We start from the raw sequence: 17,385 nt of genomic DNA on the forward strand, positions 1-17,385 counted from the left end.
CGTGCTTCATACAGTTGCTGCCCGAGTTGGTAATTCTGCCTTCTAACTTCTGCTGCTTGATTGCTGCAAGTTATGCACATGAACACCATGGTGATTGAGTGCTGGAGTTCCCAGGACAGCATCTATTCTTAGTGGTCCAGCAAAACTTATTAAGAAAAGTAATTAGAACAAAGCTCAAGTACATTAGCTTCTTTAATGCTCCTAAATTCTCAGAGCTATCTTCAACATTGGCAGAGGCTGTATTTCCGGAAGAGAAACTGAAACTTCTTTGCTGAAGTTAAATCCTTATGATCTTAGCATTGTGATGGGAGTTTCTTCTCACACAGTGGTATTGAGACCCACACAGATAAGAGGGTGGTGGTATACCAAATAATACCAAAACCCTTTGATTTTCTGTGATGAATTTCTGTTGAGACACAAGGTTTTGTGTTTCTGCCCACTTCTTACGTGTGGTGGTGTTCTATACCATGTCACCTTATACCTTTCTGTCAGCTCCTGAGGCTCAAGAACTGTAACGTGGCTATAGAGCTGTCTCCCTTTCAAAAACCATTCTTTCTTCCTTTCTCATCTGTTAACTCTGGCAGGCAAGGAATGTATTTTCTTTCTCTGCTTGCAACACCACCCAGTGTACATTTGTTCAGCAAATCATCGCCACCATCCTCCTGAATACTTGTTTCTCCACTGGAATCCAGAAAGCATGTCAAGGCTGTTCAGTCTTGTCTGGTGCATCAAAACTATGTCTCCCTCAGGCTTTCATGATGTCTCTGGGTAGATCTCTTTGGCCTTTAAGCTTCAAAAGTGTGAGTGCCTGTCTTCCTGAGATGGGAACATTCAATAGCTCTGAAGACCTTCAGGACAGAGAGACACATGCTCCACTGAGTAGGCTACAAGGGGAGCTGCTCTTCATTTCTCCTATTAGATACCTGTACCCATCCAGCTTGCATACTTATCCCGTTCCCCAGGCGTCCCTCTCCTTGCAAATTCTGGTATAGGTGGACAAGGGTTAACAAAGTCTCCTTTGAACTCTAGGATGTCCAGTTACATAGGTATGGAGAGTTCAAACCAGGCAAGAAAATGGGTTTCTAGGTTTTACAGGTCCAGACTACTCACGTTCACTTACTGAACAATCTTTTTATAACAGGAGCTACAATCTATTTTTTTCCTTCCCTTATGCCAATTAGTGACAAGTTTTAGGTCTTCTGCCACACTCAGATTTTTTGTCTTTGCTCTTCAGTTGCCTTAGAGAGGTCTTTTGATGCGTTCTGTGCTGTTGCATTGTAGGGCAGATAGTCATGTCTAGTGTCACTGCTGACAACGTGCAGTCTGCATGGTAAATTTAATAGAATAACAGTCATTTGTCCCTTAAAAACAAATCCCTCATTTAGTGGAAGCTGCTGAATTCCAAGGATTACACTGCAGCTTGTGTTTCTGTGAACACCTGAAGACCCATCACTGGGACCACACCAGTACTTGGTATTTGGTTTTCAGTCTTGGCGACCTTGACACCTGTGGGGGAATGAAGCATCGTTTTCAGTAAATTGTCTTGATTCTGTATTGAACCACGTCTTTGTGTCTTAAATTCCCAATGGCCCTGAAAATATCCTGTCTGTTAATTTTAGAAGATTTTCAAGACGTTCCCAAGGATGGAGAGGAATGATGTCCCATTACTCTGAGGCAGGCTGCCTTTTACCTGGCACTGCAGGGCAGGATTGATGCTAGTTTCACAACCAACTTTTTAATAAAATACACTGTTTGAGTATAAATATTACAGTTGTCAGAAAAGAGCCTGCTGCTACCTGCCTTAAAGTTGCTGCTTCCCCATGCTGAGGAGGTGGAACGCTGATCCTCGGGCTGTTTTATTCTGTGATGCTAATAGCACTAATACAGTATCATTGTGTTTGAGGCTTCAAAGATACTATACAAGCATTTTCTTATAATTCCCTGATCTTTGCATTTATACCCAGCTGTTTGTTATTCCGTTCAGCCATCAGCATCTAAGTCTCAATGGACCATGTAATATGCAGCTGTAGCCAGATGTAATGCTTCCTATTCCTAAATGTTTCTGTTAGAAGCTAAGAGTGGCAGGCTAAAGACTACTGATAACAGTGTTGCTTGCATTAATTTAAACTCCAGAGCTACACGGATTCTGTTTGGCAAATTTATTCCATGGCCAACAAGCAGAGCAATATTTCCAATCTCCATCATTGCTAGCAGTGTTGACATTAAATACATCGAGTATGTCTGCACTGATACAGAATGTACTTATGGTGCTAATTCAAATAGGAGAAGGATGTCCAATTTGCATAAACAAATATATTTTCAGATACCGTGCTCTTTAAGGGAGATAAAGACAGAAAGGAGCCTGTTCTAAACAATGACTCGCAATAATTTGGAACACTTCAACAAATCTTCAACCTCTTTAATTCTTTGCTTTCTATGGAGAGCTGAGGAACCTTTATAGTACTTTGTTCAAGCTGCAGGCGGGTCTTGCTCTGCTCAGCTTTCATGGCTTGGGTGGTGTTGCAGAAGGGAATCACAGTGAGTTTTGTGCCACAGATCACTCCAAAGCATTTGGCAAATTGCAAGTGACTTGGGTTGCACACATGTTGGGGAGTGTTGGTCTTGCCCTTCACTGGAAGTTGATGCCAGTGTGTGGTATAGAGGCTCCTGAGAAACTTTGGACAGGAGAATTCACAACCACAAAATGCTCCACCAATGGGGACTCACATACATCAAAATGTTTATGTACATTAGCTTTTCCCTAGGGACTTCCTTTTGCAGAGCATCCTTGAAACGCATGCTTGAAGTTCTGCTTTGTCATTTCGAGGTGTATGGTTTAACTCACTGTAAGAATGACAGGGCACATGCCCAGGATGGTTTGTGCTGCACAGCAGAAGGCTTCTGCCCCATGTGCTGGGCAATACGTGCTCGTGTTTTGATTCCAGAGTGAGCCACATTACACACAGGATTTGATGGGGTTGTAATGAATTGCATAGGGGAAGTGCTTGTTTGAAATCAACTCCATTAACTCGCAGCACAAACCATTACAAAGTCAACAGTTTTTCTGAGTGGCCACCGCCAGCCATCTCTTTCGAAAGCGCTAATGGGCTGTTTAATTAGGTGATGAAAATTGTTTACAGTTGGTGATCCCAAGTTTTGTCATTTTAATAATGGTTAAATTCAATCTCTTATTTGATTCTTGGCAACTCTCATTATTTCATAACCTGCTTACGTCGAGTTTAATTCATTTGCATGTATTAAAACCAAACCTCTCTCATGCAGCAGTGGTGTTTACTTAACTGCACTGAGTCATTAGAATAGGTGGGGAATGACTAATACACAACAACGGATGTTAAACAAGTAGAGCATTGCAAAATAATATTTACATTTGTGGAAGATGTATTCCTTTTGTACTGATTGTAAATGAGACCTAAAGATAATCCTGGCAATGGCATCTAGGTTTCAACTGTTCCTGTGCATTTGTTGCTCCTGGGGTGTGATAGCTTCTCTTCTCTCTCTCGCAGCATTAATAATATCTGTCACTTGGAGAGTCTAAAAAGGGCCAAGTACAGACGTGTCCTTGTATGCTTGGTTTTGGCTTCAGTGATGCAACCAAGAGCAGAAGTTTTCTTTTTCTCTTCATTTTCTGATGCTTGTCCTTACTTAGAGAAGGTGGAATAATAGGAAACACTGAATTCATTGTTAAATCTTTTTTAATGTTTATAGCCACATGATGCCTATGTGCTGCTTTTTCTCTTCACCCTACCTAAGCATACTGCAAAGACCCACAAGTCCCTGCTGTAACAAGCATAGAGTCTAAACAACAGGAAAAAAAATTGGTTGGAAGGTGAAGAATAGAATGGAAACACACCTGAATTGCAGGAGGTGCATCCAGGCTCATTGGATGGCACTGGCAGAGGGCAGGAGATGCCTGGTTCCCTGTCTCTTGGTCCTGTGCCCTCTCAGTGGACTTGGATTTTGGATTGGTTTGTGATAGCATTAGCTACATGCCACATATTTTGCATATATGTTTTTGTCTTTTGCATGCTTGTGTTTTTCTTCCCCCTCCATTTCAAATGTCACATCTGGATCTGAATTCAGAAGGGATAACAGCCTTTCAGATGAGATTTGGACATAAGACTGGTTTTTTTTGAGGAGCTGGTGACTGCTCTGCTCAGAAATCAGTTGGTTTCTGTGAAATCAGGTTGATTCTCTGATATGAAATCTTCCAACAGTTCTAAACCTCTCCCCATCTGCTCTTTTTGTGTTGCAGATAGAAAGCCACCATTAATACAAGCATACAATATCCTGCATGGGGAGTTAAATCATTCTTGCATGGTTTTCCCTTGCAAAGTAGTACAGAAAGTGACAACAATATATGACCGCAGTAGGTAAAAGTTGTGCTTCCTTGTAGGAGACCAGTCCCATCTTCAGAAGGCTCTTGATGGCTTCTAAGTCCCAGTTGCTTTTAACAAGCCCTACTTTGCTATGATGTTTGCAGAGAAAGCCCTTCTGCGGCTCAGCTGCTAAAGTGTTCTTTAACCCTTAAAGCCCCCAGAAAAGGGCAAAACCTTAGTTATGATTTCAGGGCAGGTGTTGCCACAGCAGTTGTACGTGAGTGACCAGCTAAACATAAAAATCAGGGCAGTAAGAAAGCTGTACATCAATGGAGGAGGCATTTTTCAAGCATGACCATCTTCACTTAAGGTGTTTTCTACTGCCATTGTGTGTACTTAGCTTTCGGAAATCGAGGTAAATAGGCAAGCTGTGGTTTGTTGTACTCCTGTGTCTGTGACATTACTGGACTTTTGGAAAGTATTGTGATGCTATTGTAATGCAACAGGTGGTCTGTTAGATAAATAACACTAAAGGAGAAAAAGTTTATGTTCGAGGATTGGAACCACATAAATAATTCAAAGGAAGTACGATTTCTCCTGCATTCAGGTGGCTCAATCATTCGGAAGTTCTGTAAATATGCACAGAAAATACAAGTAAAATAGCTTTTTTTTAAGATTTCTAATTGTGTGTGCTGTTTTCTCCCTAGGGAGCAAACAGATGAGCCAAAATAAATAAGGTTTATTTTCCAGCTTAAGTGATAAGGGTGCTTGACCTGAATAATGATGGAAAGTAATGAATGCAAATGTTTGCAAGAATCTGTCATATATCTTTATTATGTAATCGCAGAATTCCAGACTGATTTGGGTTGACAGGCCCTTAAAGCTCATCCAGCTCCAACCCCTGTCATGGGCAGGGACACCTTCCACTAGAGCAGCTTGCTCCAAGCCCCTGTGTCCAACCTGGCCTTGAACGCTGCCAGGGATGAGCATTCACAACCTCCTTGGGCAGCCCATTCCAGTGCCTCAGCGCCCTCACAGGGAAGAACTTCTTCCTTATAGCTAACATAATTCTACCCTTCTCTTTAATCAATACATAATAGTTGGGATTATGTTCACATAGCAGTGGCACACCCTATTAACATGTTGTGTTTCACCATAAAGGCAGTTTTTAAGAGTAACACTCAAACCTGATTATAAGGGAAGTGCTTAACAACCTTTTCCTCCTTACCTTTGTGTCATTAGCTATACATTCAGAAACGTCTCTCTTCTTTACTTGAAACTTTCTATAGTGACCTGCATGAGAAAGCAGTTTGAGGTCTGTTTGGGATTTTTTTGGGTCAAAGTTGTATTAGCTTGGGTATTTTCAAAGCTAGAAAGCAAAGGGTTAAAAGGAGAGTTTGTATTTCTCTATTCCCAGACCAACATTTAAATTGAAACATAGTTTTATAAGCATCACATCTGAATACCATTTCTTTTTACAGGATCTTTTACCTCTGGGACACTGGCTTGAATCAGGATCTTTTTTTTTCCTCCTTGCAACAGCTGTTCAGTGCATGAAATAAGCTAGTGGATGTGGTCCAGTTTATAGTGGGAAATAGTCCATCTCAAAACCACCATCTCAGTTGGCACTGAGTAACATCCTTGTCTCAGCAAAACGGCCAGGAATTGAATGAGCATGAATAATGAACCCTTTGCAATTGTCCAGGTCAGGTTGACAGCAATTTTGCTTCTGTGTATTGATAAACTTGGCAAAGGTTTGTTTCCAGGCATGTAGAGGCCTTTCTTAATGATTAATTCTTTAAAATAAAATGCACCCAGATTAAATGCTTAGTAGTTCCTACTGCTCATTAATAGAGCAATGTAATTTTGAGAACATTTTAATAGAGAGAAGATCTACTTCTTGCCCTGAAGAATTTTCACTTTAAAATCATAGCTAGAGGAACAATAAAAGGTGGTTTCATGTTGCAGTAATCCAGGATATGAGATTTAAATAGTATAGATTGTCACATGACCTAAATTGTCAAATTTGGGTGCCTAAAGATAGGCACTGAAAATCAGGCCAGTTATTTTAGTCTTCCTACCCATTTTTTGCAAGCACAGAAATACACTGTAAAGCCTCATATTCATTTTCTGTGGAAGTAATGATGGCTTAGTTTTAGCCTAGTGCTTTTTCTCTGGGAGCTCTGAAGGTTTTTATGAAGTATGTCAATGTCTTGGTAAGGAAAATGTGATATTGAAACACAGGGAAGTTCAATCTGTGCTCTCATCTTACTATACAACTGCCCTTTCAACCCTGCCTAGAGCCTTTGAAGGTATCCACATAGAGGATTATCTTTCTTGGCTTCCTCCATAACCAGTGGAGAATGAGAGGCTCTGGTTTGGAAATGTCCTGTTAGAGCCAAACGTTGGTGCTCTGCATCATCCATCTGAGGAGCTTTCTGTCTGGTGTCTGTATAGAGGAAACCTGAGGCACTGGATTAATATGCCTAAAACTAGCTTTGTTTTGTAGTACCTTCTTTTGTGGAATTAATGCAGTACACAAGGATAATGATTCTTCTGTGGTTGCCACCTGAATGACTTTGGTCCTTTCAGGTCCTGCTTTTTCTTATCCTAGGGACATCCACAAATCAAACTCTATAAAATGCCTGAGTGGGGCTGATTAATCTTGGTTTTGTCAAGTAATTACTCAGGAGTAAGTCTTCCCTTTTGAAGGGCCTGGTGGGAAAACCTTGTGTTGCACAAAAAGGAGACCAGATTTTTTTGTTAGGTTTGTCTTTAGTCCATCTTGATTTGAGACAAGTTAGGTGAAGAATGCTTTCTTAATTGGCTGGTCCTGTATGACACACTTGTCAAGGCTGAGTCTCAGAGCTGCTTTCAGCCATTCTGTCCAAGCCAGCTAGAAAGCAGTAGGCTCAGAGAGAGTGAGGGAAGCATCGCAAATGCAGGGTTGTCTCCGAAGCCCTTCATCAAATGCTGAAAGTGAAGATGGAGACTTAGATTTCTATGTGGTTTGGGAAACTTCCAGTGGAAATACTCTTGTTGCAAAATGTCAAGTCTTTTTGTTATTGCACTTGGTTTTGTAGAAGTATGCCAGCTTTCTGTCAAGGAATAGTCCTTTCCTCAGGCATGGAAGTGAGCGAAAATAGAGATTGATCTAGATGAGCTAGCAAGGTACTAAGTGGACCCCTGTCTAGGCTGACCTAATTTGAGTGGAAAACTTGAACCTTGGTGTCTTTATATCAACCGAGTTCGCCGCCTGCCAAGTTGGCAATTTCCAGTGCAATGGTGGAGAAAGTAGGGGCTTTCCATCCCTCCTGCTCAAATTCATTGAGCTCATGACTCACATGGACAGTGCAAGACAAATCTAGTCTTCAGAATTGAATGTTTCCTGGCTTGTAGAGATTGTAGTAATTCTTAGTTGTGTTTAAGTCTCATCCCGTATCTTCACTCCCCAGCAAATATCCAGTTGATCTATACATACCTTTTCTAGCCTTAAAGTGAATCTTGTTTCTTAAAAGGAAGGCTGTACATCCAGTTCTGTACTTCTCTGGTGATTACTAGAGTTACCTTACTATTTATTAATGTCCTATACAACTCAAAGGCTGCTTTACAGAGTAAAAGCCATAGAAGATGGTCTACAGACTGTCCACTTACAGTCAAGAACTCAGCTCTGTCCTGAACTCTTTCTACTGAATAAATTTGCTTCTCATTTCAGACTCATTTGAGACCCTAAACTGTGCAAGGTCTTTAGAGAAAAGACAATTTCCTTGTACTGTGTTCATACAAAACCTAATTTCAGGGACCCTGATCCATGAAAGATCTGAATAGCTCCTATAGTAAAAATAATCATTTGGGAAATACAGACTTAACCCCTGCAAAAACAGATGTATTTGCTGGTTGTTGAAGGGTGGAAGGGGGAAAAAAGTGTGCCTAAAGAAAATGGTGTCTGGTAGGCTGCCGGAAAATGGACCAGTCTGTTAGGAATTAGTGCGAACAGGCCTCTAAGTTTCTTTCATCCAAATTACTGCAGTCCAGAAAAAAAATACCACTTCACATTTGTGCTTAATTTCACCTCTGTTTATTCTCCTCTCCTGTTCCCTGAAGAATGTAGATGAGGTTTAAGTTAGTTTTAATAGTAATAGGTTTGGAATCTAGCACACTTTCACAAAATTAACTTTGCTTCTGTTGATCTGGGAATTAAAATGCTTCATTAATTTAGCAAGTCCTGGTTTGACAGCCAAATAATGCATTTTGTGACTTGGAGTCTTTAAGTCTAAAATTCTTACCTGCAGTTCTCCATGGATGTCTCAGGAATTCAGGGCAGCTTGGAGTTCAGCATGGCCTAGAAAGTAGGCTGATGTGTGTGAACGTGTATATGTACAAGTACTATAATACAGTTTAGATGTGTCTAAGCATGTCTTTAAGCACTGCATAAGTAGGTAGCTATCAAGAACTCAGTTTCTCCCCTCCATTACAATACACACTTGTTTTTTCCTTTGTTTTTTTGTATGTTGTCAATGCAACTCAACACAAGCAGTGCTGTGAGAAGAAGGCTTGGAGGCATGATGGATTGCTGTGCTGTACACCCAGGGCTGGGGGAAGGGAGCAGAAAAACCCCAAGTGTATAATCGTAGGATCAACTAGGCTGGAAAGGACCTTGAAGACCATCAAGTCCAACCCCAGGACTGCCACGTCCACCACTAAACCATGTTCCTGAGGGCCTCGTCTACGTGATTTTTTAACACTTCCAGCAATGGTGATTCCACCACTGCCCTGGGCAGCATATTCCAGTGCATGGTCACCCTTCCTGTGAAGAAACCTTTCCTAATATCCAGTCTAAACCTCCCCAGGTGCAGCTTGAGGCCATTCCCTCTTGTCCTATCTCTTGTCACTTGGGAGAAGAGAACAGCCACCTCCTGGCTCCATCCTCCTTTCAGGTAGTTGTTGCGAGATAGATATCAGTAGCAGAAAGGTCCCCCTGAGCCTTCTCTTCTCCAGACTAAACAACCCCAGGTCCCTCAATCATTCCTCATAAGATTCATAAGGGCTCCCTTGGTGGCCCCTAGTGTTCAGGATCAAGTCTCCTGGATGCTGTGATTTCCCCATGCTCCAGTGCTGAAGGTGTCCTCTCCAGAGCTACTCACTTTGGCCAGTGACCCAATGTCTGTATTAAAGGAAGAGGTTTGTCATCTCTCTTCTCCACACTGGATGCTACGTAGTACTGACTCCTGGGAAACGTAAGAGATGCCTATACATATTCTGTAGGTGTATATTTAAGAACTTGATGGGTGTTTAGAGTGTTCTTGTGATACTGGTTCCAGTCATTCTGCAAATGTTCCTTATGCTAGAGAAGTTTTACACAAAAAATATCCAGGAGCTAAATGAACTATGATCATGTAGCAGGCTTGCAGATTGTGCTGTTGCGTGATACACACTTGCAGAGGACTTCTATGATCCCATTGGAGTTTTCCCCATCACAGAAAACAAATCCCTTCTTCGCATCTGTTATAAACATATATGATGTTCCCCAAAAAAACTTTTATTTGTATTTTGGTGGGTCTCAGGAATTGCTCTGGTTCTGGGCTGTAAGGCTGTGCACTTACATTGCATGGGCACAACCCAGGCAAACGGCTGCAAAACACAACTACAGAAAGACCCCAGGATCCTCAAGCCTCCATAACACTAATTGTAAAGCACTGAAATATAAAACAAGTGGAAATGGTTTTACTTTATTGGTGTCTAGTAATGCTTTTTCCCCTTTAGTGTCACCTCAGAGGGGTGCAGTCCAGCAATTTAACAAGGAAATAATATAAAAGCAGGTACAGGTTTCCCAGCATGAAGCTTCACTGGATTCCAGGCTATAAAGGTAGAGAGGTTCAGCCATCCCAGTAATCCTGCTGGATGAATATCCCTCAGTGTAGTGTAGCATGCAAGGAACCAACACAGTAGAATCAGACTAATTTGCACTTTGCTTTTTTTGCGAACAATGATCTCTGTTTTATTGGTGCCTACTGAAATTCCATACAAAGACGATCAACTGTAAAATCCTGTCTGTGTGCCCTGCTGAAAAAGCAGGACTTTTACCCGTTCTGGATGAGTGGAATTCCTTGAATTTCTCTTCTCTGCTCTAATTATCATCATAAAGATGACTCTGTAGGTTCTGTAGCTGAGGCTGATTGTGTTTTGCTTGGGAAAGGATGCGGAGTGAAAAGCAAGGTGTATTTTCATGATGTAGAGACGTGAACCGTTTTTTATCCCTCTTCCCCCCCCTACCCCGCGTTGCTTTGTAATATCACTTATTTCAGAGGTAGCTCTTCTTTAATATGGCTCAGATGGCAAAATTTAGTATTTCTGCCTCTATTTTGGGAGGGGCTGGGGAAGAGTTAATTTTGCTCTTCTGTTGTCTAGGAAACAGTGGTTGTACTCACTTCCCTTTTGAAAATAGATAGTGAATTCCACATTCAGGGAGCAATGAATAAGATAAAAAGCCGCAGATTAGAAGCTTGAATTGGACACCATTCGAGAGAGCAAAGATAAGTTCATGTGCGATGGAAACTTTTAGGTTGTGCTGAAGTGAGTAGGAGTGGAGCTAAGACCTGTTTTTAAAGAAGGTGCTCAGGGCTTTAAGGCTCTGGGAGTGTTGGCACTGATTCGGCAAAGCATTTTAAGTGCCTTATTTTAATGATATAGGACCCCACCAAGTCCACAGTTAAGGATATGGTCCGGTTTGTCCATTAAGAAATGCTTTGTCTCCCACCACTTGGAAAATTCAACCCTGTTCATATAGTGCTAAAACCAAAGAAAGACTCCAACAATTCAGTTTGGGTGCTGAAAACAAGCTACCCATCCAATTTAGTGCTGTCAGTACTAAAATTGGAGATGGAGTTAATGACTGGGAACAACAGAACAGGAAACAGGATTAAAAACCCCCAAACCTTGACAGTTGACACAACAGGCAGTAAATGACAAGTGCATTTCACTGCATGCTTAAGAAGATTATACTTGGAAGAGGGAACTAAAATATAAGGCAAGGGCTATATGCAATGCTGCACGTTCAACTGGAAATGTAGGTTATGTACTTGGTACTAATTCATGTCCCAGAGAACATTCTTCTCTTCAATTCAGATGGGACTTGAGCTGTAGATTTTTCTGACTAAAGAGCTCTGGATAATTCTTTTCTTATGTATTATTAATAGTTCTATTACATTAAATGTTAGGTGCTCAGACTGATCCTCTGGAGGTGTTTCTCCCTCTCTCTCCTTTGTTCCCAGCCAGAATCTAGGGTGACTGTGCTCCTGGGTAGGTGAATGTGGGCTTGAGGAAGAGGCACGCAGATGCATATGAAGAGAGACACAATTTGCAGGACTAATTTCTTGCAAGCGATTCAGCAGATGTGTTTTCAGGAGGGATTTTAGTGCAGTCAAGGAGGTGCTGCCCTCCAAAAGGAACAGTCTGGGAGACTGCAGAGTCCTGGGAAAGAAGTGCTGAAGCAAATGAATGGGAAAGGGGGAGGGACTGATCGAAAAAGAACATGTTTGGAGTGGTGAAAGGGAAGGATCCTGGCAGGGAGTGACAAACCGGGTGTTGTGGGTGGGTTTGAAAGGGCAGTGTCAGAGACAGTAATGCAGAGTAAATCTCCTCTCCGGGTTTTGTGATTACTGTGTCATGATTAAGAAAACAACACAAAAGCACTCAAAAGAAGACAGAAACAGAGTCACATGCAAAATCCTCCTGACTCTTCTTTTGTGTTACTGATCACAAAGCAGTTCCTTGTGAAAGTGGCCAGTATCACTACACAGATATGCATGCCATGCTTCTGACTGGCAAATTCCAGCCCTCCCTTGAGGGGAGCTTTAAGAGAGGTTTTGGAAATAGAAATGCAAAAATCCAAAACCCGAGAAGGAATATGGAAAATGGCAAATGCTCAAGAGGATTTATGATGGCTTTGTGGACTGGAAGGAGGATGTGAACTCCGAGGTTGGAAGAGGCTTCTGGAATGGCAGTCAGTTAAAACTAGATGGGATAGGGGGTTGACAGTCTGTATGATTTCAAACAATGGCTTGCAGTATGGTTGGTAAGGTGCAGCACTTAGTTGAATGTGCTCCTATGGTAGTCATTAGTTACCTTTTCCCTTCGTATAGAGCAGAGAGAGCCCTAATGACAGTGTATATAACGATGCCTTCAGGGATGCTTAAGGAGTAGCACAGCTCCTATAGCTAGGTGCAGCCATTTCCCTTCATCTCCTCTGTTTCACCAGTACATGCAGGAGTCAGGACATGCCTCAGGGGTTGTCAGCCCCTCTCATCATCACCTGTCCTCCTTGAACATCCCAGAGCTGATAGAAAATTAGTGGCTCCTTCCTGCTCATGGCCATGAGTGGAAAGGGAGCTTCACCTCCACCACCTCACACAGGGCCAGGAGGCATTTGGCCTCCACCTTATAGGATCAAGAAGTGTAAGTTACTGCTCATCCCAGGCTGTGCATCTTAGTGTAAAGGGTTACCTCGCAGGTCCTCTGCGAGAGCCATTCCATGTCTCCCGATGAGCTTTCCCGGTGCTGTTCTTGCCTCATCTCCCTCTGACATCGACTTTCCCAGGCTGCTGCAGCCTTATGTAACTGCCCCAGCAATCCCAGCAGCCTTATTTTATGGGAAAAGCTGCTGATTCACCCTGCATGCAAGTGCTGCAGCGTGGCTTCTGTTGCAGCTCTCGGGTTGGGCAGCACCAGACTGGGGACAAGTAAAGAGACAGGAGGAAAGTTGAAGCTTGAGGGAGGTCACACCGCAGCATACGTGTTTCTGCCTGTCCCTTACAAATGCTTGCAGGGGAAGGAAAGGACAAACCTGATGGATGGTTGGATGTGCAAGAGGATGGAATGGCACTTAATAAACCCATGCTGCTTTCTGGGGTACACCTCCAGCAGGCTTTAATCCTGGCTGCTATGGGTCGTGCAAACAAAAAAGACATGATGGCAGAGATGGCCGGGTGAACCACCCATGTGCTGGGTCACAGCAGAAGTACCGTGGGTGCCTCTTTGCTCTCACAGTTGATATTATGGTGATAATTAGGAGAACTCAGCATACCACCAATGATTCTTCCTGCACAGGTATTGGCATTCACCCAGTGTGATGCTTGGTTGTACTACAGAGGTGGTTGTCTACCTGTGGATCCCTGAATCCCAGTGACCTGTAGACTACAGGTCAGATTGTCTTGAAAAGGGACTGAAATAGGAATTATCAACCCTGGCTCAAGCAGCTGACTCTGAAATATGAGGCTGTAATCTCAGGTTCCTCTGGCCTCTTGACAGAGGAGAAGGGGCACCGCAGGGATGTTCATCTCTTCCTGACCTGCAGGAACAGATGGCTGTGGAGGGCCAGTTTCTATCCATTGGTGAGAGAAGGAGCCAATGTTGTGACCTATACAGCCTCAGACATCAGGACTTCATGTATCTGAGATAGGACAAAGTGCTGTATGGTGACATGAGTAGAAACATGAGTAGAAACCAGGAAATGGAGGCGTTTTAAAAATGTGCTGTTTTAATGAATGTTTTCAAAGCAAACCAAAGCTGTAGTCCCAGAATAAGGCAGTCTACAAAGATTCCAGACTTCAAAAGCCAAAAAAGAGGAGATTTCAGTGTACAGAATGCACAATATATAAAAATACATTTTTTGAAGACTTTTATAAATTCAGAAATCAGAGTCAAGAAGGAATGGCAAGAAGAAAAGAAAAGGTGACTTGAGAAGGAGCTAAGAGGGGTTTCAGGGCTTTCTTTGTTGTTTTTATTTGGTTGGGCTTTTTTACCGCTCGTCAAAGTCTCCTACAGGGACTCTCCGTTACTTGGCTCTAAGAAACTGTCCTAAGGAATGTCTCATCTCACAGGGATTAGCTGCTTGTGAATGTGCTAATTTCTAATGGTAGTTCTGGGAGTGTATTTGCTTTCCTTGCTGATAGCGACCGTGTTAGCCAATAAAAATAATTAAATTTATATTATCTAGATGTAATTGGTGATTATGCCCTCTAGGTGGGAAAAAATGCTTTCAGATGAGCAGAAGCCTATATTCTCCATTCAAATGACTAAACTTCTTTAATTTCAGCAGAAGTGGACTACAGGGAGAGTGGTATCCCCCAAGCCTGCAAAGAAAGGGCATTAGCAGCCATTTCCTAAAGTAATTTATAGTATAGTTCATTGTATTATGCCAACTCTAACAAACTCTCTCCTCCTTTACTGCTAGCATGGCTGTAATTCCAGATGCTCCACTGGGAATCTGGCTCTTGGAAAGCTAAGTGATTTATAAATTTTTAAGAAGTGATGCATACAGCTAATCTAAAGGAAAATGGGCTCTTGCAGCCTGTGCACCTGCTGTCTGGGAAGGGAGAGGCTTTCATGCAGGATCCCTCTGCCAGAATGGGAAAACACGGACACTCTTTAAGGTAGCGTGGTTTAACTTGGTATTGATGAAAGCCCCTGGAGCTGAAAGCCCTCGGTTTACCCAAAATTGGTTAAAGCAGAGGTAAGGATTTTGCAGCTTAGTCTTGAATCATAAATATGAATTTCCCAAATCCTGGCTACTTTGTTTTCTGTGCAGAGGTGCAGTGTTTTGTGGAACCACGGTGGCCTTTAGTTAGGTTGGACTCATTCATCCCTTTTTGCATCCCTCCCCAGCATGCTTTTGAGATGGAAAACAAAAATCTTTGTAGGAAGCAATCTGTGAGCAGCCTCTTTTCTTCCAACTGTGACTTAGGGGCACTGGAGAAAAGAAGTGGGGTTCAGGAGGGCTGCAGGGCAAGGAGCCTCAGAAGTCTTCTTTGGTCAGTTCATACTGTAGTAACTTAATGTTTGATTTCAGGAATTGCCTCTGGAAGCCTTCATGTATGATAACCCATGACAAACATACACTTCAAAATGTGCCTTAAGAGAATTCAATAATAATCCATTTACCCTTAGTTCTCACCAAGGTCTAGGTCAGAAGTTGCATGGTGATGCAGATGGCACCTGATGCAGCAAAGAGATGGAGGAGAAGCTGCTCTCTGCCCTGCTTCAGTTGTTAGTGTGTTATTGTTGCTAGAGAAACACAAAACCTTGGACTGGGATTCTGGCAGAATAAAAGCCTTTCAATTCATATTTGATCACATTTAAAGGAGGGGGAAGGAGGGACCTTGTAAAAACCCTGTTCATCCACTAGAGAGCATATAGGCAGTGCTGCTTCTTGGAGGAAATAAAATTGTCAAGCTCTTATTATACGCATAATGCAGTGTGGTTTAAATGTTTACTGCTGCTCTACCAGTCATGGTTACATGTAGAGAAGAAAGGCTGTGAAAACTGGAAGAAAGCTTTGCAAATATATATAACTTTCATCTTCAAAAGCCTCTTACCTACTTGGTAGCGTTTAATATCCTCTTGTTCTTAAAGAACATTCCTATTTCCCCCCGTGGAAATGTTAAATTATTTACAAAGCTCCTAAGAAATCCAAGATTGGACTCGAGAAGGTGCAGAACAGATCTCTGCAAGGGCATCTTATGGCTTTTGGAGAATTCAAGTGTTTAATCTCTAGCTGATGTAGTTGCGAAGAAGCTTCTGCAAACAAACTGATGCGGGGCTGCCCATTCTGCAGATGATCAGTGCAAGAAGCTGGTGCTGAGAAGGTGATCTCTGAAGTTTATGATGTTAGTGTTGACTCTTCAATATTTCATGGCTGTTACTCTTTTGTAGTGATTTGAGTGCTTAAGTTATGAAGGATGCTTTTTTCCTAATCTAATTACTGGCTTTACCCTGTAAACTGCCTCCTTCTGTGTGTATACAATACACGTATGTAACTTCAAATTTAAAACATAGGGATTTGCATGCATTAAATGAATGGTGGATGGTGGTAGACCCCGCTAATTAGTCTTCCCCCCCTCCCCCTCCCCCCCCCCCATGGCAATACTATTTGTTAATACAAGTTAGAGGCTGTTTCTTCCAGTGGAATAAGCTGCTGACTTCCTCTGTTGCCCTAGTTAACCTTATTCCCTCTGTCTATAGGTTACAGATCATTCCACTTACACTTGTAACCTGCTGTGAAAGATAGGCATGAAAAGTGTATAAAACCCAGGTAGCTCTTGTGATAGGTATCTTTTCCTCTGGTTTCTTTGTGCTTGTCTTACGTTGTGGGTGCTAAAATTGTTTATGGTAAATTTGGTAGGTTCATATCGAGCAACATGGGTTTGGTGCAGCACAGATGTAGATTTATTTATAAGGCCTTTTCCTGGTATATTTTTACTTGTGTGCCATGAGTCTGACTTGGTCGTTGTCAAACTAGTTGTGGAGTATTTAGACACTGGATGGATTATCCAGAATAATGGATAATCTGGTCAGGTTATTATTTGCCCTTAGCATCAAACAAAACTCTCTTTTTGTTGCCTTTTGCGAGTGATCAATGGATCCACTTACATTATAAACTGGAGTTAGGAGCAGAATTATATGTTAATATCTCTCATTGCAATAAAACGACTGTTAAAGTCCATTACTTTTCTGGGGAAAAAAATGGGATGTATTTAATTTTAACTGCCTCAGTAGTGTACTGGTGCATATATAAATCCTGATGAATGAAATCAAGCAATTAGGATTGGAAATGAATAACACAAGGCATCTAGTCATTGTGGAGACTTTGCATTTTGATTCCGATTGATTTTTCTAATATTTGCTAAATGCATATGTATCAGGAAAGACTGTATCCATATGCTGTATTTCAAAAACGCCATCATGTTGACTTCTGGGATCTAGATCTGTTATTTGACAGAGTATTATGATTTAATTTCAGTGATCTGAAAAAATGCACCATTCAAGTAGTTGACGCAGAATTTGAGCACGTCTGTTCATTGTTCTCTTTTCCAAGGTTTTTGGGAATTACACTTGATGCCTAACACTGCAGAGTCAGCTTACATTTAAGGCAAGGTTATTTTTCCTCTTTGAATGACAGCAAGTATTTGGGTGCATGCATGCAAATGTGACATGAAAATATGAAGCTATCTGCCGTACAGTTTTGTTTCTGCCTTTTAATTGATATTTGGAT

General features: G+C 41.9%; 1 protein-coding gene across 11 annotated transcripts in view; it reads left to right on the plus strand.

Moving 5' to 3' along the window:
- The window catches only part of CELF2 (CUGBP Elav-like family member 2), a 456,675-nt gene that overhangs the window by 225,919 nt on the left and 213,371 nt on the right, over window positions 1-17,385 (plus strand). The window lies entirely within an intron of this gene.

The sequence above is a fragment of the Neopsephotus bourkii genome, unplaced genomic scaffold, assembly GCF_033783945.1.
Source record: "Neopsephotus bourkii isolate Nb327-2 ecotype Australia unplaced genomic scaffold, CSIRO-AGI_Nbou_v1 NB_266, whole genome shotgun sequence".
NCBI lineage: Eukaryota > Metazoa > Chordata > Aves > Psittaciformes > Psittacidae > Neopsephotus > Neopsephotus bourkii.